The sequence below is a fragment of the Paramisgurnus dabryanus genome, chromosome 20 (genome assembly GCF_030506205.2).
Source record: "Paramisgurnus dabryanus chromosome 20, PD_genome_1.1, whole genome shotgun sequence".
In the NCBI taxonomy this organism is placed as follows: Eukaryota; Metazoa; Chordata; class Actinopteri; order Cypriniformes; family Cobitidae; genus Paramisgurnus; species Paramisgurnus dabryanus.
Window position 1 is genome coordinate 29,270,567 of NC_133356.1, and position 26,013 is coordinate 29,296,579.

General features: G+C 39.4%; 1 long non-coding RNA gene across 2 annotated transcripts; it reads left to right on the forward strand.

The window, feature by feature from the left end:
* The first annotated feature begins 24,938 nt into the window (after positions 1 to 24,938).
* LOC135730643 (uncharacterized) lies at positions 24,939 to 25,767 on the forward strand. Of its 2 annotated transcripts, XR_010526032.2 has the most exons (4): positions 24,939 to 25,090; positions 25,173 to 25,320; positions 25,409 to 25,476; positions 25,554 to 25,767. It is a non-coding gene; the product is annotated as an uncharacterized lncRNA (long non-coding RNA). The 2 variants fall into 2 exon arrangements; XR_010526030.2 differs by having other exon boundaries at positions 24,939 to 25,320.
* The last annotated feature ends 246 nt before the right edge of the window (positions 25,768 to 26,013 follow it).

The window sequence follows — 26,013 nt, forward strand, 5'->3', positions numbered from 1 at the left end:
CTGAAGCTCTGCACTTTAATAACGTCTGTCTGTCAGCGCTGGATTCCAGCGGTCAGATAACCCCGCCCTAATCCTGCCAGTCATCTCTCGACCGCTTTCTCTCTCTTCATCAGGACTGCCGGCGCCTCTTATTTCTCAAAAACATATCTGTTGTTTATTATTTGATCTGGTCAGTATAACAGATAAAACCATGAAGGCACAAGACCAATGTTGCTTCTTACCACACCTGCCAATGATGGGTGCATTGAGAATGGCCATGAAATGTTACACTTTTTTTGAGTAACAAAAAAGGTGCACCCCTCACATTCAAGTAACATCTTGCAAAAACTGATTTCATTTGGAGGAACAATCTGGCACCATTGGTCATTGCAAGTCCAAGCAGAAGAATTACAAATGTATACATCATCTGCAATCATCTCGTCACACAATACAAAAACAAAAGGAGCGCCTGGATTCCCGAGGCTCTGAAGCAGATATGTTTGTAGTTTCCTGAATTTCATACAGTCACTTGATCCAGCTGGCTTTTGTGCGGGTATGTAGGACCTGTTGACTCACTACCTGTGTGATATGCATTATTTCACATTGTGTGTCTGAGCCTGTGTACTGTAAGAGTAACACAGGTGTGTGTCAGGTGCTCTCGCCCCTACAGCTTTGGATACAGCACTCCTGTGGCTAACCACAGGAAACATGTGCTAACTTGGCATAGATAAACTAAAAGTTTTGACTCAGCCCGTGAAAAATGCAAATATAGGAATGAATCATCGCCCTTCATTCTTCCCTTGTATTTGTTACCTTGCAGCCAGGCATTCAACTGGAGCAAACGGGGAGGGGCACCATGAAGATGTGACCCGAATGTGGCACAAATACACATTGTGACTTGTGGCAGCTTCACCAGCTTTGCTCACTATAGAAGTCTTGCTTTTCAAGATAGTCAAGAAGCCTGTTGGGGACACCAGAACTCCATGTTAGAAACGTCAACCCTAACTCAACACATGCTGGTGATCAGCCAGGCTTACATTTTCTGCAAGAAAGCTGAGCTGCTAGGAGAAGTCTCGGAACCCTCGTGCCCCAGACGAAGGCCCCCCAACCCCTCTAGACTTCCCCAACCTTTATTCCACCCCTGCATTGCAAGGACACCACCCCCCCTACTGAAATCTCCCATTAACCCCTATTTAACATGTTACGTTAAACTTGAAAATAAATGACCCCTTCGAAGCCTTCAGCAGTTCTCCTCTAGTGTTTCACGTTGGTGGTTTGCAGTGCAGAACGGTGCGAACAGAATTTGGGGGTGGGTAAATCTGGACCCATAATATGGTGCAGCCATGCCATTTCAGCTCGCAAATAAGTCCTACCCGTAGGGAAGGATATATAACAAAGCACATTCTCGTCACCCAGAGTATTCCCGGCACCCAGAGTAATTGTAATGCGAGGAAGGCTCGGTGGTTAATTAATGGCATTCATTAGGGTTGTTTCTAACTGTTACCATTAACCTTCACAAACAGAGGTAAAGCACAGCTCCCATAATTCCCCACATTCCTAGAGTCATCCATACACATGCTTTCCCTTGGAAATGCAGTCCACCCCCTAAAATAGTTCCACTCCAGATGGACTTTCACTCAGCTAAATGCCACCGAATCACCCGCTTAAAGGTTTGAGGTTAATTTACACCATTGCATATCTTATCAGAGCTTTTAATATGATTTACACACCTCAATGCGCTTAAACATTCATTATTTTTAATGCAGGGAAAACACGGGATGAGGGAAAATTTATTCGGGCCTCGGCACACACTTAGTGTTCATTTATCACCCCTGCCTCCTCGCTTGCTGTCACGCATGCATTTAGTGTTGGAATTTACCTCTGCAGTTTTGCATGCAGAGTATATTTGTCACGCTCATTAGCACTCCGCATTCATCTCCCAGTGGTCAGTTTAATGTACGGTGTGGTTGTGGCAACGCGTCATTTGGCCTGCGTTAGTTATCGCCATCAGCCCGAAGCCCCGTTCCTCACCACATCCACTAGCACGAGCCAGTGCATCAATCTCTCGTTGCACATTTTCCTGGTCAGACTAAAGAAACATTGAGCGGGAATTTGAATATTATGATGTCACCTCATCGATCCACACACATGCCCGTATTAAGCACCATTTATAATGAGAGCGGCATTGAATTTTTGGTTTATGCGAGTACTGCAAGCCACTTGATAGAAAGATCAATGAAAAGCAATGGTAGTAACATAAATGGACACCGACTGTCATGGTGCATGTGAAAAGTTCAATCAAGCCTGTTATTTTCAACACACGTAGACTTGATTTGTTGAGTTATGTGTATGTGTTTGATTTTGGCATGCCAAATTTGAGGTGTTGTCTCTTCTTTGCATACTCTCAACCTTTTAACACCATCTCAGTAGCGTCAACAGCTGGCATGCACTGCAGAACTATGACATGCCTGTGTGTGTGGATGTGAACATGAAGACTCCACATGTGCCAAAGCCTTTGATTATGCTGTTCCACATGGTTTGATCTCCTGTCTCTGTCAGGAAGCTGTGTTGATTTTAACAAGTCACACTTGTAAATCACCCTTGAGATATGGGGGCTCTTGCTCGCTCTCTCACTCTCTCTGTCACTTTCTTTGGATTGGTAATGTAATGGCTGCAGCAAGTATAGGCATGAAAACTCATTCCAGTGAGAGAAAATATACTGTAGGAGAAAGATGATAGTAATAAGCTCTGTTTTAAAACGCAGTGAGTGTCCTAGATAGGCAGCTGTCTAACGGGCGATTAATACAAGACACGCTCTTGCGTTTTAAAACACTGAGATGGAGCGCAACCAATTGGAACAGAATGCAGGGGTTTTGACTTGTTTGTCAAAGTTCAATTGTAAATAGTGAAATGAAAATAACACAGAGTGCATTCTGTGTAAATCACACTAAAATAGAAGCAATGGAACAATCTATCTATTCAGCAATTAAAAAAATCACTTTTTATTTTGGCTGACTTTGCTGCCACTCAATAAATGTAGCCAATTATTGTCACGACGCGGGAGTGGAGGGAGGACACAAACGCAGAGTTCGGAAAATAAATAACATTTAATGATAAAACTGGAAATAATAACACGAGGAGTAACAGGTAGCAAAACACAGGAACATCAAAATGTGACACAGGAACAGACAAGGTGGTAATGACAATCATCCAGCACAGGCTGACGGAACAAAGGCATATAAATACAAACACAATCAAACATACAACAGGTGTGGTGTGTTGGCGTAATTAGTCCATGAGTGTCCAGGTGAAACGGATGAGTGCAAAACACAAAACATGTCACGGACTAGCCGTGACATAACCCCTCCCTCTACGAGTGGCTACCAGACACTCACATAAAAACAAAACAAAAACAAAGTCTGGTAGCGAGAGTCCAAGGGAGGGGTGGAGGGCTTGGGGACCCTGGCGAAGCCGGCAGTCGCCGGGACGAAACCAACAGGACGGTGGGCCGGACTGCGCCAGGAGAACCGGAGCGATCGATCCGAGAACCGAGGCAGACGAATTACCCCCCTTCTGGGAATCGTCGACGATGAGGTGCCCCCCGGAAGTCATCTCCCGTCCCCTCGTGGAAATGGAGACCCTCACTCGGTAGCCACCCCGGGGAAATGATCGGGCGTGGTCCGTTCCGGATCCCCCTACGAGCGGGACGGTGGTCCTCCGAGGGACCGTCAACGACGACTCAACCGCTGGGGGACCGCCTGGGCCGATCCTCCTCCCGCAGGAGCGAGCGATCACTCACGGTGGTCCCCAAGAGACATCGGGGATGATGGAATACGAACCCCGATGTCACTACTCCCCTCGACGAAATTCTTGGGGGAGCCGCACTCCGCGAACTTGCTGCGTCCAATGCTGGCCGGATGATTCTGTCACGACGCGGGAGTGGAGGGAGGACACAAACGCAGAGTTCGGAAAATAAATAACATTTAATGATAAAACTGGAAATAATAACACGAGGAGTAACAGGTAGCAAAACACAGGAACATCAAAATGTGACACAGGAACAGACAAGGTGGTAATGACAATCATCCGGCACAGGCTGACGGAACAAAGGCATATAAATACAAACACAATCAAACATACAACAGGTGTGGTGTGTTGGCGTAATTAGTCCATGAGTGTCCAGGTGAAACGGATGAGTGCAAAACACAAAACATGTCACGGACTAGCCGTGACAATTATTTTAAAGTGGAGGGGCAGTGAGATGCCTGTGATGTCATAAGCATCAGTTTTTCAGATTGGACCGTTTTCTGGCTGACATTTCTAAAAGAGGAATTTCTATGAGACTGAGATGTTTAGCATGTCTAGCACTTTTTGTATGTTCGTGAATGCCGGTAGACTACCATTATTCAACAAAGACAAGGTAAAAAAGATTTTTCATTCTCTGTCCCCTTTTAAAAAAGCTGAAGGCGGCATGTGCGAACATTAAACTTCCTTAAAACAGTGTCTTGTAGATTTGAAAATTCCACCTCGACCTCTAATCTCCTAGTTTGAGCCAATCGGTGTTTGCATGAAGTCAGATGAAGCAGGCGGTGCTGGTTCGTTCTAAATGTTCTAATATCCATATTTTACACAATCCATAAAATGCCGCAAAAAACACGTTGCTATAATCAAGTCACAATAATATGCTAAAGACGTAATGACGCACAAGACGCCGCAATTTAACCAATCAGAGAAACTGGTCTATTTTAATTTAAAAAGCATATATCAACTATATTTTCCTCATTTGATTACATTAAAAGACATGAAACATTCAATGTTTAATTTATTTTAATTATTCTTGATATATGTATTTAATTAATAAAAACTGTGTAGGGGGCACACCAACCTCTTTGGGGGGGGAACGGCCCATGAATGCCCCCCCTTGACGCCAGCCCTGCCCTTAAATAAGACCTAGTAGCTTTGACATAGTTCAACTCTATCACTGCAACATATGACTTTCTTACTGTGGGTTCACACCAGATGCGAGTCTAACAATGTGCGCGAGTAGATTACATACAAAGTCAATGCAAAGATGCGATCAGATATGGGCGGGGCGTGTGCCGAGAAAACGCGCTATTTGCCTCAATTGCTCTTTCGCCCAAGTTGAAAATATTCAGCAAAAAATTTGCATGACACGAAGTTAAATCCCACGAGTAATCTAGAGAGAGTAACGTGATGCCCCGCGTTTGGTTTGTATGTAGCATTAGTATTTTTGTCTTGTTTGTGCTTAAAACAACAACAACAACAACAACAACAAAAATCTGCCAATGGAGTAAACAAACAAAAAAAATTTAAACACTTAATTAAAAACATTCTCAATACTCAGAAGAGCTTAACTAGAAAGTCTTTTCTGTGACACTGTGCTTTGGAGATATACCTGGATTACTTTTAATTTGGAGAATCATTTGTCAGCAGTTGCAACCGTCACAGTTAAAGTTACAAACAACTTGAGAGCTGGTGTAAGATCAGGGGCACTGGGGTAGAGTTGTGTTTAAAGTGCACCTATTGCCTGATTCACGATTAAACACTTTTTCTTTAGTGTGTAAGTGTGTATTAGTACATGTTAAAAATATGCAAAAGGTACAAACCCCAGTAAGTAAACTAGGGCGCGAGTTATCGTGTCCAACGTAAATCTTTTTCCTTGGACTACAACTAACACACGGATTGTAGGCAAAAGTTTACTTCCTGGGCCTGTTGACATGGATAATTCTTCCCGCTTGGACGCAGAGCCTGTAAGTTAACTCCTGTCAGCATTGCATTGTGACCGAATCTTTCAAACATGGTAAGGAGCGTCACATTTCCGGCTGACGTCAGAGGTATTCAGACCAATCACAACGTACAGATTAGCTGGCCAATCAAGGACAAGGTGCTTTTCAAACCGATGAGTTTTGTATGAGGAAGACAGTATATCTGGAGCTACAAAAATGTACGGTATGTGGAAAATAATGTGTTTTTTAACCATAAACCACACAAACACATTGTATTATAACAAATACACAAAATAGCGTTGTTTTTTAGCATTTAAATAGGTGCTCTTTAAAAAACAACAACTGTGCAAGATCTACAATAGAACCATGCTTAATCACATCTTTAGCAGGTTTTAATGCATTTCTGAACGACAGCAATTGCATGTCAAAGTCTGGTGGTGTCAAGTCATCAGTGTACTGAAGCGGTAGGGCGTTTGCGGTTTCAAACCGGACATTGTCAGAAAAGTGCAGCAGAGGACCAGGGCCAAGTTATGATCTAAAGAATATTAAGCGACATAATCATACTACATTTATAACTATGGTATATCTACAATTGCAGATGCCAACCTGCTCCCGAATGTTTGCACAACAGCTTCAACCGTTTCAATATGGTGGATGACTTATCTGGGATATGGGATGTATAGAAACAGCCACTTATGAGGCATCTACGTATATATAAAGATCTATAAATAGGACACCGCAGCCATTGGAAGACTGCAACCTTACATAAAGTGTGTCATGAGGAACAGGATCAAATGCATCCTACATATTTGCAACAAAGTGTGTATTAAAGCAACAAACAACTTAAATATAATTAATTTATATTTCTGTGGCCAAACTCACTTCTTGTTTAAATGAATTCTTATTGGTCTGAAACACAATTAAACATGAAAAAATCATGTAAAAATTATTCATGTATCTCTCGCTGTTAGAAGTAAAACTCACAGTTGCGTGTCACTGAAAGCTAAAGTGTACATGCCATCTACCTTTTAGAACGGCTTTCACAGAATGCCTCTAAACGCTATGTAGTATATGAAAGCGTTTACAGATATATCTGCTCCGGCCTTGAGAGTGGCGTGTTTTCAAGACAGGTGTAGAAAGCCAGTGCGGAGCGGGCAGCTGCCGAGTGTGCGAAGCAGGTCACGTCTGAACCGCTGCCATAACATGAATGTCGGTCATAAATCTCATTGCTGCCGTTCTCATTTCACACCACGGCCACTCGCATCACTTTTTCTCATGCTTTCCTATGCAACCCAGGGCTGTTTATTTTCAGCCTGCTGCATACTCCAAAGGCCAGTGAAGTAATTATTTCATAAAGTTACACCTCTGCCGTGGCAGATGACTGATCTTGGCGTGCACTTTAAAGGGTGACTGTGGCCGGCAGGTGGCCAAGTCAGAATAGCGCACCTACATCAAATCGGATGAATGTTCGGCACGGCCAAGTGAAGGGGAAACCAGCCAGCCCCTGACACTGAGATATTCTGCCTCTTAGCCAAGATTAATTCATCAGTTATCGTACAGAAAGGCAACCACCTATTTTAGCGCCTTTGTTCGAGACACAAATTAGATCTGTATGTAAAGATGTGAAGAATTTAGGGCTGCACTGAACCGGAATGGGTGTGGGTGTGATTAAAGCTGGGAACTTGCAAAATGCTCAGGGTTTCTACTCTAAAGGCCAGAACGCAATGCTGCCACTTCCTTTTTAGTTCACCGATCTGCCGCATGGGTTGCATCTGAGGCTAACCAGCAGATAGCAGCAGCTGCTGCACATTTGAGCTTCAATTCCAGGCAGGTGCTTCTCTCTATGCTCTGGTGCAATGCTGGATGTGGGATGTTCCAATTATACTGTATATATATCCCACTTCCGATCATAAAGCCTTTGCAATGTTTGATGCTTGGAAGATGCTGATAAAAAACAGCTGTTATAACCATTGCTTGATTACGCCAGCCAAGCTGATCTTCAGCTGTTCAGTTAAGGTTGTTTCAGGCTGGTCTAAACTGGGTTTTTGAGTAGGTTTATAAAACGAAATGGTAGGGCCATGACCATAGGCAGGGAGTGAAAATTAGTGAGGTCCTGGTTGGGGTGTTAAGAGTTAGGAAATGCTATAGCAGGTGAAAAAAGGGCACTACAGTTTTTTAAGTAAGGGATAATGTAGAGGCAGCCGGTAGTTATTGGGAAATAAGCCCCGACAGTGTGATCAGGACCCGACGCGAAGCGGAGGGTCTTGTATCACACTGAAGGGGCTTATTTCCCAATAACTACCGGCTGCCTCTACATTATCCCGCTTATTACACGGCTACTTGCCACATAAGAAAAAAAACTGGACATGAATATGAATTTGAAACATTTTATTGGCATATTTGTTTTAAATTAACATTTTTATCCTTCCGCGAAACTTTGCACAGATGCATTAAATGATCGTAATACCTTATTAAGATCCTCTGCTTCATACTTGTCTCCATTTTTTCTCTTTTAGCCAGTCTTTGAGAAGTTTTAATGCCCATTCTGTATTTTTTTGTGTGTTGGCTTCGGGCTGTCAGGCTCTATTTTGTCAAGTTCAGTCTCAGTAAGCTCTCTGTGTCTTGTCGTGGTTGTCGAGTGTTTGTCACAAGATGGCGCCAAACAGACAGTAATCTTTATTGGTCTTTATTGGCGCGGAGCGATTTTACTCGTGCAAGTAGTCCGGCTATGCGTTATTATTTTGGAGCGGTTATTATTTGAAAAGAACGAACCTGCAAATGTCTCAACTGACCAATCAGAATCAAGCATTCCAGAGAGCCGTGTAATAAGAACTTTTAGTAAATGTACTATTTTCATGCACTAATATTGTAGTTAATATACCAGTAAACTTTAACATTAAAAATTAAAATTAACTTAAGAACATCTACTATTTACTATTACTATTTTACTATTTTGATTTGATTCATATCATTTTTTTCAATGCACTTAAAAATCTATTTAAATATTACTGGTATTTAGCATACTTTTTAGAACTTTACTTTTAATTAGTATGTTTGTAGACTTGTCTTTTAGAAATAAATCAGAGAAATCGCTAACACTAACCTACCTAACCTAATCATCACTTTATAAATATCCCAAAGAGTCTCAATAATTGCTAAAACACTACGTCTAAAGTATTACATTTTTTAAATAATGGGATCTGGCAACACTGCGAATTCTGCAGTCAATCTTCATAATTTTACACTAAATGATATAGTTAACTGTGCAAACTTAATTATATATCATTCAAGGAATTTCAAATTTTATTTTTTAATATGAAAAATGTACAGAAGTCTGGACCTCTGTGACCTCATAGCTGGTTACAGCCATTGGCAGAGCTGCCAACTTTTGAGTTCAGCTTGGAGTGAGATTTTTTTTGGAGGGGGGGGGGATTGTGGTAATAATTTTTTATATAAGTCCTAACCATTTGCCAATTGATTATAATGTGGATTTTAGCTATTTCTGTGTTAAATAGTTGGAAAAGACTGCGTAAAAATGGTTTACAATACAAATCGAATCATATTTTAGAAATTAAATTGAAATAAAAGCTTTTACTGAGTTTAAATGCCTGAGATGAGAGTCTTTATTATTATTTTATACACTTCTATTATGCTTTCCTTCTGATAAAAGTGCCAAAAAAGTTCTTAAAATCTAATGAATAGGCTACTGGTCTCTGTAAAATGTATAACTGCAGATGACAGCAGCTTTGATTCAGTTTAACCACTGAGAAAGAGAAGCGTAAAGTGATGATTTGTGATTGATTGGTGATAGGGGGACTGTCACAATCAAGTAAACCAAATGAGTAGTTTATATTAAACTAAAGCAACAGATAATGTGTCAAGACCATATAATTATATTTCGTATATTATTGTTTATAGATGTCAAATACCAATTTACTTTTTTCTCTATTATTAAAAACTGAAAATTGCGGAAGAAACCAATTATTATTACTAACAATAAAGAGGATGTTTTTCTGGGCTGTACAAAACAGATTGCTCCATAAATATATCACAATAACCTTTTATTTTACTATGACCTTCCAAAAATAAAAATTATCTCATGATTTCACCACCCACATGTATATGACTTTCTTTAGTTGAACACAATTAAATAATGTTATTTTAAAATGCCGTCATGTTATCTTATATGTGCTTAAAATAGTACATCTCTGAAAATCACATACTGTACATTCATTAAAGTAGTCCAAATAATAAATGTCTTCTGAATGAACTGAAATGTGTGGAAAAAATATGTACCTGTAAAACGTAACTGTAACATCAATAGTAGAACTTCAGCCTAAATGCTAACATGTAGAATTAAATGGCATATAGCGCTAACTCAACAGTCACAACTTTGTTTGTAGCATTGTAACAACACTGTAATTAATTTAATGTGTAATTTTGGGGGCGTACATGTCGACAGTAACATCACAAATCTCATTGGTTGTTATGACTAGTTGTTATAGGCTACGTGTTTCTTCACAAGACACACAAGAACCAATTAAGTTATCAATGTACCACCATATTTGATTTTAGCCTGACATACTGTATTATTTGCTTAATATGCTCAAAATATAAATCATTTTCTCTCACAAACATATTTTTTTGCTTCAGAAGACATTTATTAACGCACTGGGTCAACCCAGTCTCACCCCATTTCGTCAATATTTGACGACACTTGACCATTCGTCATATGTTGACGTGAAGGGTATACCTTTCGCGTCATTTTTTGACGAACTGGGGACTTCAATACTATTACGTCCGTTGCATTCTCTTTCCTATTTTATTACCATTTGCGCGTCGGTTTAGGGTTAGATTTACATAATGACATCCCTACCCAAACCTAACTCTAACCCCAACGCCAGGTGACAACTGTTTCTAACCCCAACGCCAGGTGACAACTGTTTAATTTCGCGTACACTGTTTAATTTCGCGTACACTGTTTAATTTTGCGTAATCTAACCCTAAACCGACGCGCAAATGGTAATAAAATAGGAAAGAGAATGCAACGGACGTAATAGTATTGAAGTCCCCAGTTCGTCAAAAAATGACGCGAAAGGTATACCCTTCACGTCAACATATGACGAATGGTCAAGTGTCGTCAAATATTGACGAAATGGGGTGAGACTGTGTTACCTGGGTAGACATCCCTGGATATCCTCTTGATGTCTTACAGCCACATCTTGTTGAAATCTGAGTTTCTGAGTTTGTAACTGGCATTCTATTTGACGTTTTCCAGTAGGAAGTTAAAGATTATTTGTGACTTGGAACGCAGCATAAGCATAATTTATATAAAGCTGAGCTTAGCTTAAAATTACACAACAGCATAAAACACCATTCTGGGGGGATTACATCCAACCTCTACAGCATTGTGTGTCTGTGATCCCAAGACACGCAAAATTATGAACGTTTCCCATTGGGACCACATCCCATTTTCTATATGGGAATCTTATGCTTATGATACCATTCCGATGGGACTTTTTGAGTCGGTCACACTCTGGCTCAAATTAGATACGCATGCTCAATTTGATCCTTGAGGAAACATGTCCACTGTTGCTACGTCAGCTCGTCACGCACAAGTGCACATAACTTACATTATTTTCCCAATGATTTTTGATGACAGGACTTTATTTGACAAAAATCGGTCAGTTAGGCTCGACTAAATTTTTTTTTTTTTAATAAACATGACATTACACTTACTGGTTCTATACCAAAACCTAGAGAGCTAGCTACTACACTGTCTATTGTCCTAAGCCTGATTTGCAACCCATTCTTACTCCCCAGGCGTCAAAATCTGAAGCATGTTCAAACGCCTTCAGTGTCAGTATAAAGATGCGAAGGGTGCCCCTATGCGTCACTATATCGACGAAATGGGAACTCTGTTGCTTTCATGCCAATCCTTCAGCGTTGGATATAGACGAAAGGGCATCCCGGAAAGTGATGCCGTCACGTTATGCGACATCAACGTATGCGACGATCTGCAGGATCATGCTGCTTCTGGACGTTAACTACTCAATTTTTGTTCCAAATTTTTTACCCTTGTCGCTTGGGGTTGGGGTTAAAACGACTTTCTGTTACATAAAATTACATCCTAACCCAAACCCAACTCTAACCCCAAGCGACAATGGTTTAAAAATCAGAAGACAAAAAGAATAAACTGACATCCAAACCCGAACTCTAACCCCAACCCAAAGCAACAATGGTTTAAAAATAGGAAAAAATTGAGTAGTTACCGTGCAGAAGCAGCATGATCCTGCCGATCGTTGCATACATTGACGTCGCATAACGTGACGGCATCACCTTCCAGGATGCCCTTTTGTCTATATCAGATGCTGAGGGATTAGCATGAAAGCAACAGAGTTCCCATTTTGTTGATACAGGGGTACATGGGGCTCCCTTCGCGTCTTCATACTGACTCTGAAGGTGTTTGAACATGCTTCAGATTTTGACGCCTTTGGGAGTGATAATGTGTTGTGATTTATATATTATTTTAAGATATGTTTTTGTGCCATTTTTATCTTTATTAGATAGAAAGTATGCGAGAAAAGGAAAGTATAGGGTGGAGAAAGAGTTACAGGATCAAAGGACCTCGAACCGGGATTCGAACTTGGGTCGCCGAAAGTGGGTCTGCACCATGTTCGAGCACTCCCCACTACACCATCGCTCTGACGTGATTTATATGTAGCCACCGTAGGTAAACATAGCCTGTTTACCTGTTATCGGTTATCCTGCATTTTGTTCTTTGTCTGCCTGTTTTTTGACCCGTGCCTGTTCTTTTGGATATTGTTTGTTTTGCTGCCTGCCCTGACCTATTGGCTGTTACTGGATTACGTTTTGGATTGCCCCTTATTGGATGTGTTTGCCTGCCTTTTCGGGATTTACTTTAATAAACCTCTTTTGCACATGGATTCATCTCTCCTTCGCTTTCTTCAAGCACCCCAGGTTACAATTTTTTGACAATTCTAGCAGACCAATCACAGCATTTACGTAGAATTGACGTATTGTTACATTTTTGGAGAGGTATGCGTCAGATAAGGTCCGACGCAGTACTATAAATCAGGCTTTAGGCTGCTGCTTTGTGGGTTGCATTGCATTCTGGGATTGCATACATAAATGATACATAAAACTTTATCTAAGAAGGCAGCATTGTCATGCCACTTAACATGTGGAACAGCCTTCATATCAAGAGTGCTTCTATAAGCTGTCTAAGTAGTCAGCTTATTTGAATTTGGCAACTGTGTGCTTGTAGGTCACAAACATATCAGTGTATTAACCGTGACCTTATATTGTAAAATGCCCCTCAGCCTCTCTTAGAATACACTGACATGTGAGAACATGAGTTTTTTTCTGCAAGGTTAACATCTGAAGGTGCGGGTTTGGTGCTGTCTAAAAGTCCGGCTGTTGTACAGCTTGAATGATTTACCGTTTCTCAGATAAAAGACAGTCACAGGCTCGGTGTGTCCTAAATCAAATTTGTACTCTCTCTCTTTCTCATTACAGTTAGAGCTCACACATGTTCACAGAGAGAGCTCGAGAGGAGCGGGGCCGCTATGCACACAGATCATAAAAAACCAAAGATGTGCAGGCACACTAAGAGCTGTCATAGGTTTTTTGGGTTATAAATAGACAAAAGCTAATAAACATTTATGGTGCGCTCATAAATCCTCTCCAGTATAAATGGTTGACAATAAGTTCCGTTATCTTCCGCAATGTCATTTCAATGCCCTGCGGAACTTAACCCATTACTCATACGGCTGCCACGCGGTCACGCCCCATGGCAGTCATGCCCTTTCATTTCCACCAATCAGCTGACTGAAGTGGGATGGGTTATGACCCTGTGTGTCCTCTCTATAACGTTCTAAACAGGTCCATTCATTTCTATCATGTTCTCAAAGCGCTTCAAAAAGGGGGCGGGAAAATGTTATTTATGTGATTACACGACATTCTTGAAGAAATCTGCAGTCAAATATTTCTGGATAGTGTCCAAGAAACTGTACACCCTTCAAAAATTAAGGTGGTACACAATGCCCATTTTTGTTGTATGGTTCCATAAAGAACCTTTAAAAGATTATTTCACTTTCATTAAAAAAATCTTGATAATTTACTTACTCCCATGTCATCCAAGATGTTTCTGTCTTTCTTTGCTCAGTTGAGAAGAAATTAAGTTTTTTTTTTGAGGAAACATTTCAGGATTTTTCTCCATATCGTGGACTTTAGTGGAACAACAGTTTACAGTTTCAGTGCAGCTTCGAAGGACTCTAAATGATCCCAACCGAGGCATAAGGGTCTTATCTAGCGAAATGATCATCATTTTTTAAAAATAAACATTACTTTTTAAATCACAACTTCTCGTCTTGCATAGCCGTGTGATGGGCCAGCTTTACCGTATATTAGGTAATCATGTCGAAAGATCAGGGATGATGTAAGCAAAACTTCAGCTTTCATGGAACAAACGTAACTTCCGTTAAACTTTCGCAAAGAGTCCTTTAGAGTATTTTATTTCTGATAACAAGCAAAATAAACAAGTAGATTACCTTAGTTTAACTTATAGCTAAAGCAAATCAAAAACTACACAAAAGTAATGTTACTTTGTAAAATGTGGCAGCCGGTGACTTCTCTTCTGAGTTGCAAATATTCAAAATGTGTTCGGAGTGTCGTGTGTGGCTCGTCATGTCAAAATATGTGTTCGGTGGGTCATGTGAACCTGTGTGCATCATGCGTCATGTCAAAATACGTGCCTGCTGCACAGTCGTTGAAAGCGGGTTTATGATAATAGACACACTCACATTTACAAAATACTTCACTTCTTTACTTCACTAAACTCAGATTATACATAAGGAATAATTGACGACAGGCTGTTGAATTATTAAAAAATAATGCACACCCGTGGTTACACCTTGGTTGTGCATTATTTTCTTATAATTCAACAGCCGTCATCAATTATTCCTTACATAATTCAAAGGACTGGAGTCAATTATTCCGCTTATACCACAGTTACCGCAAACATTGCTCTGGTGCCCATTTTAAGACATTAAAAGGTTTGTTGTCCGGTTTACAGAAAAAAAATCAACACCCATGGAAAATTTCTCAACCAATCAGAATGAGGCATTCAACAGGCCTGTGGTATAAATGAGATTAAGCGAGTACCTGGCAATGGTCTTATATCATAAACACATTTAAAGCGTCTGCAACAGACACGTATTTTGACATGACGAGCAACAAACATGAGGGGCTAAATACATGTTTTGACAAATTTTGCATCGTGCATCCTTGAAAAAGAAGTGTGGTACTATACAATCTATACAATTTTAACTACTGATTGGCTGCCAAACCTCCCTTCACATAGCAGTGATCTATGATCACCACCTTCCCTCGTCTTTAAGAAACCAAAACATTTATTTTCAACGAGGTATTTGTTCAAGAGTTCAGTTTAGCCACTAGCCAGACCATTAAATAAACAGAGACCGGAAGTAAAGGTCTAGACGTCTAAATGCGTCAATGCACGTGCGTCTGATCAAACTGTCTATATGCTCTCTCTCTCTCTCTCTCTCTCTCTCTCTCTCTCTCTCTCCTTAATAATCTGAGCTGAAATCAATATTTAATCTCCATTTATTAGTTAAACTTTAAATCAGAGAATCAGTGAATGCTATAGAAAATATTCTCAACATGCTTGTTGTAGTTATTGTGATTGTTGGTTACTTCTTCAATTTGATGTCTGCTGACTCACTTCAGCCAAAACCAGTCTAGAGAGAGAGAGAGTTTAGATTAGATTAGACTGGATTGCAAAGAGTCAGCATTTAGCATTACAGTCGTGCTGTGGATTCTGATGGACGTAATGGAAGAGGCTAGTTGCAGCGTACAGAGAGTCGTAACGATTTTTACATCTACTCTAAATGAGTTGGATTTCTTAATGTATCAGGATTGTTCGGGAGAGAAAGCGTATACCATATACAGTCTATATTTTGTGCCCGCATATGCGATTGTGTTTGTGGGTGTGTTGGTGTGTGTCGCCGTAACAATCACAAGCAGTGATGGATTGTGTTATGTTTATAAAGCTCATTAGTGTCTGGGCAAGTATCTGGACTCATTAATCTTCTGCCCAGTAAATAACCAAAATTGACAAAATAACTGAGTTTGGCTAATGATGGTGGATGTTGCCTTTGTTTCTAATGATGGTCATTAACCTCTCAATGGCTAAATAATAGCATCTTAATTAATTTGTTTCAAAGGGAAAGTTTTTAGTGCAATTTAATTATATTAATGGGCAGCCACAAGAGGCGTCACAACTCCTGCTCCCCCCCACACACACGCACACATGAACGCTTGCATGCACTTGCCCAGTTGTTCTTGCAGCTGATGCACCTGTCGCCTGCCAAACGGCATTACAGCTCGTCGACGAGCACCCTTTACACATTCATGAAACACACAATAAAAGCCATTTTTGGCCTACGGCTGTAAACTCTATACAATATAACCCTCTAGATAAATTTATTTAGGGTGGCACTGTTACCTCACAGCAAGAAGAGCTTGAGCCTCAGCTGGTTTTGGAGGCCTTTCTAAGTGGAGTTTACCTTGTACGCTTCACCATCTATTTAAGAAAATTCGAATTAGGGCAACTTTACTAGCATTCAGTTGTGCTGCTGTGACACAGTCGTCCTTGAAATGCAGCCTTCGAATAGGGACGCAGCTAATCTAAAACGTTGTCAGAGCAAGCATTTACATCCCTATTTGCATGTGCATTAAATACAAAGTCTGGACACGAGTGCTAAAAACACAAATTTTGATATGTAAAACGAATCCTGGATCAGCACAGAGGAGTCTCAACGTGCCCCTAAATAAAAGCCAGAATGTGACTGCTAAGTGCAATGAAAGTGCAGATTCAGCATTTTCATAGCACCGGGTCTCTGTAATGGCTTCCTCTCTCTGGTCTCGCTCTTAACCGGATAAAAACACAGTAATGAAGTAAATCCTGAAGCAATCAGGCCGAGGCCCAATGCCGCACTGACTCATTCATCCGTCTCTCTCCGGATGTGAGCGTGGATTTATCATTCTGACCCGTGGAGTTAAAGGAAGGGGACTTTGATTTTGTAATGCAATTACACTGGGAGAGGAGAAGGCCCCGGTTCTGCTGTACGAGTCAATAAGGGAGATGAGTCTGAACTTATAACTCCAAACAGAAGTACAAAATCAATCAGCTGATTGAATAATGGTATTACAGGCCATAAATTTGGCTGTTTTTATGTCAAGACATGAAGGGTACGCTCTCCCCACGCCGAGTCGTCAATCCTGCTTGTCACGAATAACCGGTGTCTGACATACAGCTCAGTATATCAGCGGTGTTTTCTATTAAATCACCGACCACAGGACGGCCAATGAGAATCACTGTGTATGTGCTAAACACATTTTACATTTTCCCTATTTGGTTAAGGCAATTGAGTTTGAAGCGATTTTCGACAGACTTTGGAGATATCTAATTATTCAGACTGTGGGTGTTTTTCTCAAATCTGTAAAGGAATGTACTACTTATTTTACAGTCTGCATGAAAACAAAACCCACTTTTTGGACATGTTGGCAGATGCTTCTATCCAAAGTGACCTATGGTGCACATACCGTTTCCCCATTTGTGTGCTACACAGACTGGTAAGCCACCTTGAATTAAATTAAAGGGATTTTTTCACCCAAAAATGACCCATCATTTTCTCAACCTCATGTCGTTTTAAATCTGTATGAGTTTCTTTCACCAACACAGTTGGTTGATGGTACCTATTTACTTCCGTAATACTGTATTTATTTTTCCTATCTATGAAAGTTAATGGGTACTGTCAACTGCACAGCAAAAAATGCCTTTCTTACTTATTGTCTTGTTTTCAGTACAAATATCTTAAAAATCTTAAATTATGATGTATTGTCTTGATGAGCAAGGAAAATAAGTCTAGATTTTAGACAAAAAATATACAAATTAAGTGAATTTGTAATTAAAACAAGCCAAAAAATCTGCCTATGGGATAACAAAATTGTTCTTGAAATTTTTTGAATAAAGTGTGAATAAAATCATTTAAATTATGTAAATAAAGAGCTCTTCAGTGCGCTTGCGCCCTTGTGCAGGCTATCAGGCTATTAAGATTTTTTTCTTACCTCATTCACTGCAAAAAATGATTTTCAAGAAAAACATTTCTTAGTATTTTTGCTTGTCTTCAGTAAAAATATCTAAAAATTCTTAAATTAAGATGCTTTTCTTGATGAGCAAAACGCCCCAAGAAAATAAGTCTAGTTTTTAGACCAAAAATATCAAATTTAAGTGATTTTGTGCATAAAACAAGCAAAAATATCTGCCAATGGTGTAAGCAAATTTTTCTTGAATTTTTCTGGAATTTAGTGTTTAAAAAAAAATTCAAGATTTTTTTGCATACCCCATTGATATTTTTACTGAAAACAAGACAAAAATAAAAAAATTTTTTCTTGAAAATAATTTTTAGAAGTGTTGGTAGATTTATTTAGTATATTTTTTTGCTTGTTTTAAGCACAAATTCCTAAGCAGAAATTAAATAAAGTTTAGTTTCGCGTGCGCATGTGAAACTATCGCATGCGCACGTGATACCTTCGCGTGCACATGCGATAGTTTCAGGTGCGCACGCAAAACTAAACTTTAAAAAAAATTCTGCACATGAAACTAAAGTTTAGATTTTTTTACTTTAACTTTAGAAATTTTCAAGATTTTTTTGCATACCCCATTGGCAATTTTTTTGATATTTTTACTAAAAACAAGACAAAAATACTAAAAAAAAATTCTTGAAACTAATTTTTAGCAGTGTTGCTAGATTTATTTAGTATATTTTTTTGCTTGTTTTAAGCACAAATTATGGAGCCCTTAAGGGGACATGGAGCAGAAATTAAATAAAGTTTAGTTTCACGCGCGCACATGAAACTATCGCGTTTAGTTTCGCGTGCGCATGTGAAACTATCGCATGTGCATGCAGAACTAATCTTTAAAAAAAATTCTGCACATGAAACTAAAGTTACAATTTTTTTACTCTAATGTCACATTAGGGGCTCTGTAACAAATGTAAATTAAATATTTTTTTGTCTTAACACTTTTTCATAGTCATAGGTCATTTTGCCCATCAAGAAAATGTATCCTAATTTAAGAATTTTTTGATATTTTTACTGAAGACAAGACAAAAATACCAATTAAGAAAGTCATTTTTTGCAGTTTGTGTGCTTACCATCATTTACCAAAATATTTTCTTGCGTTCAACAGAAAAAAATACTCATACAGGTTTAGAACAACATGAGCGGGAGTGAATGATCACAGACATTATATGTTAATATATGTCAGGGGAAAATGTTTTTTAATTAAGGCAGCTCAAATATCCATTTTAGACTGGGACTAGGATAAGCCCTGTCCGGGAAACCAGCCCCAAGTGGAGCCATCGTCCTCCATGGCGCTGCTAAGAAGATTCATGTGATCATGGGTGGTGTCAACCCAGTCTCACCCCATTTCGTCAATATTTGACGACACTTGACCATTCGTCATATGTTGACGTGAAGGGTATACCTTTCGCGTCATTTTTTGACGAACTGGGGACTTCAATACTATTACGTCCGTTGCATTCTCTTTCCTATTTTATTACCATTTGCGCGTCGGTTTAGGGTTAGATTTACATAATGACATCCCTAACCAAACCTAACTCTAACCCCAACGCCAGGTGACAACTGTTTAATTTCGCGTACACTGTTTAATTTCGCGTACACTGTTTAATTTCGCCTAATCTAACCCTAAACCGACGCGCAAATGGTAATAAAATAGGAAAGAGAATGCAACGGACGTAATAGTATTGAAGTCCCCAGTTCGTCAAAAAATGACGCGAAAGGTATACCCTTCACATCAACATATGACGAATGGTCAAGTGTCGTCAAATATTGACGAAATGGGGTGAGACTGTGTTACTGGTGTCCACCTGAGTTGACGTAATTTGCCAGCGTCGCATTTTCAATGACGCACGACACGTCTTGAGATGGAAATATCCGATCTGTCCGCTTACATTGCGGACACTAATGCATGTATCTGATTTATATCTGATTTATTTCCACAAATGAATGAGGCTTAAAACCAATCAGAGAATATCGAGTCACTTGAATCATCCACATGCATTTAGTCACTTTAAGCCCAATATGCTTATTATGGACATTCAATTTTATCAATTTTTGAACTTTAACACTCTGTGAATAGAAATATAATGTGTGGACAATTGCTTTCTATACTGTATATGGACATTAAGTCTCTTTAAACCCTATATGGAAAGTGTCCACTTTATTTTTTTTTGCGAGTTTAAATTATAAATAATGCACGACAGGATTACTCATATTGCAGGATGGAAAATGTAAAGCTATTCACACACACATATACAGTAAACAAACAACATCAGTACATAAAAGCCCTGAAAGACTATCACGAGCCTTTCAATGCCTGTGACCTGGATGAACGGCAGGCTGCATGGAGCCTCATCAGGGTCTCAGTGCCCCCCGGCTATCAGTTTGTCAATAGAGATGCTGTTCCCATTCAACAACCCTTGCTACTGAGTGAGAAATGTCAATAGTTGAAGTTTCCCAAAGCTACGGAAGGCTAATGAGAGGGTTTAAAGCAGGACTCATAAAAGACAAGAGCTCAGATACAGAGATAAGGGATTATAAATGATGCATGATGACTTTGGTGTGGCACGGGATAGATATGGTAGCAGTGGGAATACTGAAACTGAGAAAACTTCAAATGAACGGCTAGCCGGTTATTAGCACGTCTAAAAGCGACGACATCTCAGATTGATGTTCTTCTCATAAAAGCGGTTGAACACCAGTTCTCACATTTTAGCGGTGCCATTTATCATGTGGATTAGATGGCAGGTGTATTTTATGTGAAGTGAGGGTTTAATTTATTGATGTATTTTGCATGTGACAAGATGGTTTTAGGGGAAATTTAAGTTCGAAAAATAGGCCTCTTATTAAGACGCCCGTGATAAATTCCTTCATTCGAAATAACAATCCAATTATCTAAAGATCTTTGTTAACGTCATTTTTCCTCTCAATAATAGCGGAAACGGCTCATTATTGAAACAATTTGATGGCAGCTTTTGAACCTTATACTCTCTGCAGCAAATTGACTTAATAATTTCCACTCTCTTTCTAAATGGCTCCTACATTTTCTCTTCTCTCGCCTGGCTTAACATTTTATGGCCATGTGTTACAATGGAAACAAGCTTATTTCGAAGAAAGAAAAAAAACAAACATACATTTGTCGTTTTCTTCATCAAAATTCAAACAGGCACACGTTACCTCTCTCTGGGGCTTTAGGAAATCCACTTGGTCTGCTGTCCAAATGAAATTTTCATATTCTTGTTTATTTTTTCACCCTGCGAAAATAAAGATATCCATAAGATCAAACGCATCTCAGTGTGGTCACATTAGTCTGTGAATCCGATTGGCAACCCTGTGTGCGATCGCTTCCTAATGATGTGTGTTTTATAAATTGTGAATGATGGGTTTGCTGAGACTCTGAAGCCCACATGTCATCATCTCATCAAACAGAGAGAATTTACAGAGCTTTAACCTACAGTGCTTACACAAGCATGCTAAGAGGTTGGTTTGTGGGAATTACAAGTGGGGAGCCATTCAGATGTATTCAAGCGATGACAGATCTTCATAATATGTTGTTTAATAAGGATTGTTCTGACTCTGGAATCTGAATGGATGAACTGCATTCAAAGCCACTGGAAAATTATCAATATGCATGCACACCTTCATTTCTATTTAAAGCCTATCTATCTACAACGAAAAAAGTTAAATTTGGAATAACTTAAATGTAACTTCTTACTTTAATTGTAATGGTCAAAATAGGTACCCTAGCAGTAACTAGGGGTGGGAATCGCTTGGACCCTCATGAATCGATTCTTGACGTACTAATTTGCATATCTGTGACGTCATTACGTCGCATTTGCTTTCAAAGCCAGGTTAATGTTTGCGCTTTTGCTAGTCTCTGAACTGTCATATACTGTACTTTAATGCAACTAGGGATAAATAATGTCATTCTTATATACATACATGTCCTGTTTCTGTTGTAAGACATTAAAACCAGTAAAAATATTAATTTAACGTGACATATTAATTCTATATGTTAACCGGCATTAACTTCCACGAACGTTAAGCGTCTAATCATCATCATTATACACAGTGATTGGCAGTATTACTGTATTTATATAATGCAGCGCACCCAGCGACTGAATAACAAACTATGTGCATATTTTTACATAAGTATATTCATGTTATATCTAAACAGTCTGCGGATGGTTTAGGGCAGGGGTGTACAATACGTCGATCGCAAAGGCAATGCCGGTAGATCGCACAACTGCTGCTCCACGCGCAAAATTGTCATTATGGTCTTTTGGAGTAATTGTGAAACATGCAGGTCTTTTTGAGTTGCTGCGCCTTTCTTCTCAAATGTGTTTTGCCATGCCACTGCAGCTCAGTCGTCTTTAACTTCCAAAATTGACATGGATGCACATTCTTGCCTCACGCAGTTCCTGATTCACACGCACGGTGTGTGTGAGCGAGCAAACGAGAGGGAGAGAGAGGCAGCGTAGCGCTGATTTGTATGCTTCTAATACTGTTAGTTTCACTAAACCGCATCTCCGCTATTTTAAGGAGTACTCGACATGTACTCAAGGATTTTTTTTAAAACTCCTCAAAAAGAATAGAGTAATGGTGACAGCCCTAAATTCAATGTAGAGATATATGCAGTATAGTCCTACAAGCATTTAAAGTGTTTTTTCTCTTCTGCTCTTGTAAGCTCCGCTATGCGCTCTTGCAGGGCGCGCTCTCTTAAGTTGTCCGTGTGCATCACTGCTCCCCCAGTTGAGTTCCGCCTTTTGGTTCTGATAACGTGACGTTATTTTGTAAACTAACATTTAAGAATCGATTCTTGACATTTGTGAATCGATTCAGAATCGGCCCACGTCCGAATCGCGATTCATCTAAGAATCGATTTTTTTGCCCACCCCTAGCAGTAACTGGGGTGGTACGTACCAGTTGCGGCTCGTGACTTATTTTCCGACGAGGCACAAATGCGAAACTCATCAAAACATTGTCATGTTTGTGGCTCGTCATGACAAAATATGTGTTTTATGCATGTGAACCTATGTGCATTACGCGTCATGTCAAAATACGTGCCTGCTACAGATGCTTCGTAAGGGTTCATGATAAAAAAGATGTTTGCGTTTGCCAGATACTCGCTTAATCTCCTGTGTAATCAGAGTTTAGTATTTAGTACGTGTCTCACGAGACGTGAGCATCTCTTTTATCATGAACCCTTTCGACGTGTATGCAGCAAGCACGTATTTTGACATGACACGCATGATGCACTCATATTTTGACATGATAAGCCACATACATGACACCTTGAACCTTGATATTTTGTTGTTCGGAAGACCGGGGTACCCTTTCAAAAAGTACACAGCTTTGAACAATTTTAGTAAGTGACAATTTTAGTACATCATAGGTACATATTGGTACCAAATGTATATCTGTACCTATTGGTACATATTAAGAGCTTATTAAAGGGAACTACCCTGATGACAGCTGCGGTTCATATTTTAACCATTTTTAAAGTCCCACTGTGGGGGGAATCAGGTTTTATTGTTGTTTATATGTCTATATGGCTTTTTAACTCTTTCACTGCCATATTAACATATTAAATTATACAAAGTAGTGCTGTTGGTTAGTAGCCTCATTTTTATTTAGGTTTAATGACAGAATTCATGATAAATTAATGTATTTTATAAAATGTCATAAAACTGGGGCCCCCCTGGCACCATCTCCCGGCCTTCGGAACCACTGGACTAGTTAACTCATCAATTAAGAGAAAATGCTTCCCTGCCAACGACGAGTATTTCTGGCTTTCCGCAATACCGCTATTATCCATCAGGTGGAGGATGTTCTTCCAAAACGTATAAAACCCGGAAGTATCGCCCTATGACACACAGCTGTATGTCCGTGTATGTTTTGATCATTGCTCTGAATCTGATCTCTATCAAAAGTCCTTCACAACAATGGAATTATCCCAGCTTTTTGCTCAAAATTTGATGTTTTTGAAGAAACTTATCCATATTTGAGAGGTGATAAAAAGAGAACTTTGTTCTTTCATTTGATATGTTTATATATTTTAAGAAGAACATTTTCTGCAAGGGATTAAACTTTTGTGAAAATCATTAAAAATGCTGGTGCTGTCTGGCCACTTTTTCAAAAAATGCTGGCTGGGAAAAAGTTAATATGTTTTAAAACAAGCCATGTGCAAATTTATCATTTAACACTATTGCTAAGTATTTGTTCCATAAAACTGGAGTCTAATTCCTGTGGTTTAAAATTGGCTTGGTTTCCATCGTCCCAAACATGTAACCAAACCATAGACTGTAAAAAATATGGACGTAGTGTCCGTGAAGTCACCCATTGGTTTGGGAAGATCGTTTTTGAAGCTTAAAGTAGGCATTACCTGCCGCGCCATCTAGGCAGCGCGTTACCGTGCATCACTCGCGGAGAACCAAAAATGGGTAAAGAGGCGGGAGTAGTTGTAACGGGCCACCATTCGTCAAACTTTTATGACCCCCTCCCCCACCCGTTGACAGGTCGTGTTTTATGACCCCTTTGACAGGGGGCGGGACCATCAATCAAAATCTGTACAAGTTGTCAACTTTAGACAGAGAATGTTTAATGGTTTTATGACCGGTCATTTAGAGTGATTGTTTTTCCTGAGTGTGTTTTATGTCAAGCGTATGCTGTCATGTTTAATGACGGCTCGTGTTTTTGACATTTGGTGTTTATTGACATTTGATGTCAGCTCTCAACCATCCTCCCTCCTTTGCTCGCCCCGTGCGCTTCTCAATACTGCCTGTCACACCGCGGGTGTGTTGTTGAATCTAAAGTTTTGCAACAGCATAAGTTTATTTAAAGGCAATCACTAATCATATATATATATATATATATATATATATATATATATATATATATATATATATATATATATATATATATATATATATATATAAATATATATGTGATTAGGTGTAACTGGCTACGCTTAAAGCCGATGTTTTCTATCGAACTAGTCTATTTTCTGTTCAGACACAAAGTTTTCTGATGCTGATATTATGACAGTGTGTGTTTGTGTGGGGGTCGTGTGATGTAATCTTTGAAAGTTTATGACCGAACCTTTATTGGGGAGCGACAAGAGATCTCCCGGACTCAGTTTGGATGGAGCAGAGCTGTTATACTCGAGTCTATTGGTATGTATGTGTTTCGCAGTGTTCGTTCCAGTATTTTGTCTGATTTATTTAAAAACTAAAAATTCGATCTCTGGTATTGCAGCGAAATTGTCTAAACTGGTATTAACTATTCCTGGTAAATCGCGGAGAAGAGTGGCCTGAACAAAAAAGTCAGCCCGAGACTAGAACCTCCCGCAGCGTAACAAGGAAATCTTGGAACAAAAGAGACGCCGAGTGGATCGTGTTGTGCGGTGTGTATTTATATAATCCTGTTACAATAGATTTAAACAAACTGGTTTGTTTTAATATTTTCTAATAATATGTGTTATCTGTTTACAGATTGGATATCAGAGGCAAAGCGAGTATTGTGTGTACTATTGCAAAAATATATATAGCGGATCTCCACGGTACGTTTATATTGCATAAGAAAAAAGTTGTTTTATTTAGATATTTGTCCTAATAACTTGTTTTTATCTGTTTACAGGCTAGGATACAGACCACAACACTTTGGACGTATCTTTAAAAAAGAGAAAAATCAGAGACTTTTTGGATTTGTCTGGGACATTTTAAACATTTTGTGGCAAATTGGATTTAAAACGTTTCGGATACTGGATACACGTGTTTGATTTGTCCACAGAGCTTGTTTAAGACGTCTTCACCTCATTTTAGGGTTTATTTTTAATTAAAGGCTTCTTAAAACATGTTTGAAAATGTGTATATTATACAATGAGTATTATATTGACTGCTCTGACAAAAATAAATTATTATTTCAGATTTTAGGTCAATTGACTGCGTGTGTTTTATGTCAAGCGTATGCTGTTATGTTTAATGACGGATCGTGTGTGACAGCTCGTGTTTTGGCATTCGATGTCAGCTCTCACCCTTCCTCCCTCCTTCTCACAAGCCATGCATTCTTTCACAGGGGTGCGTGTTGTAAAGCGAGT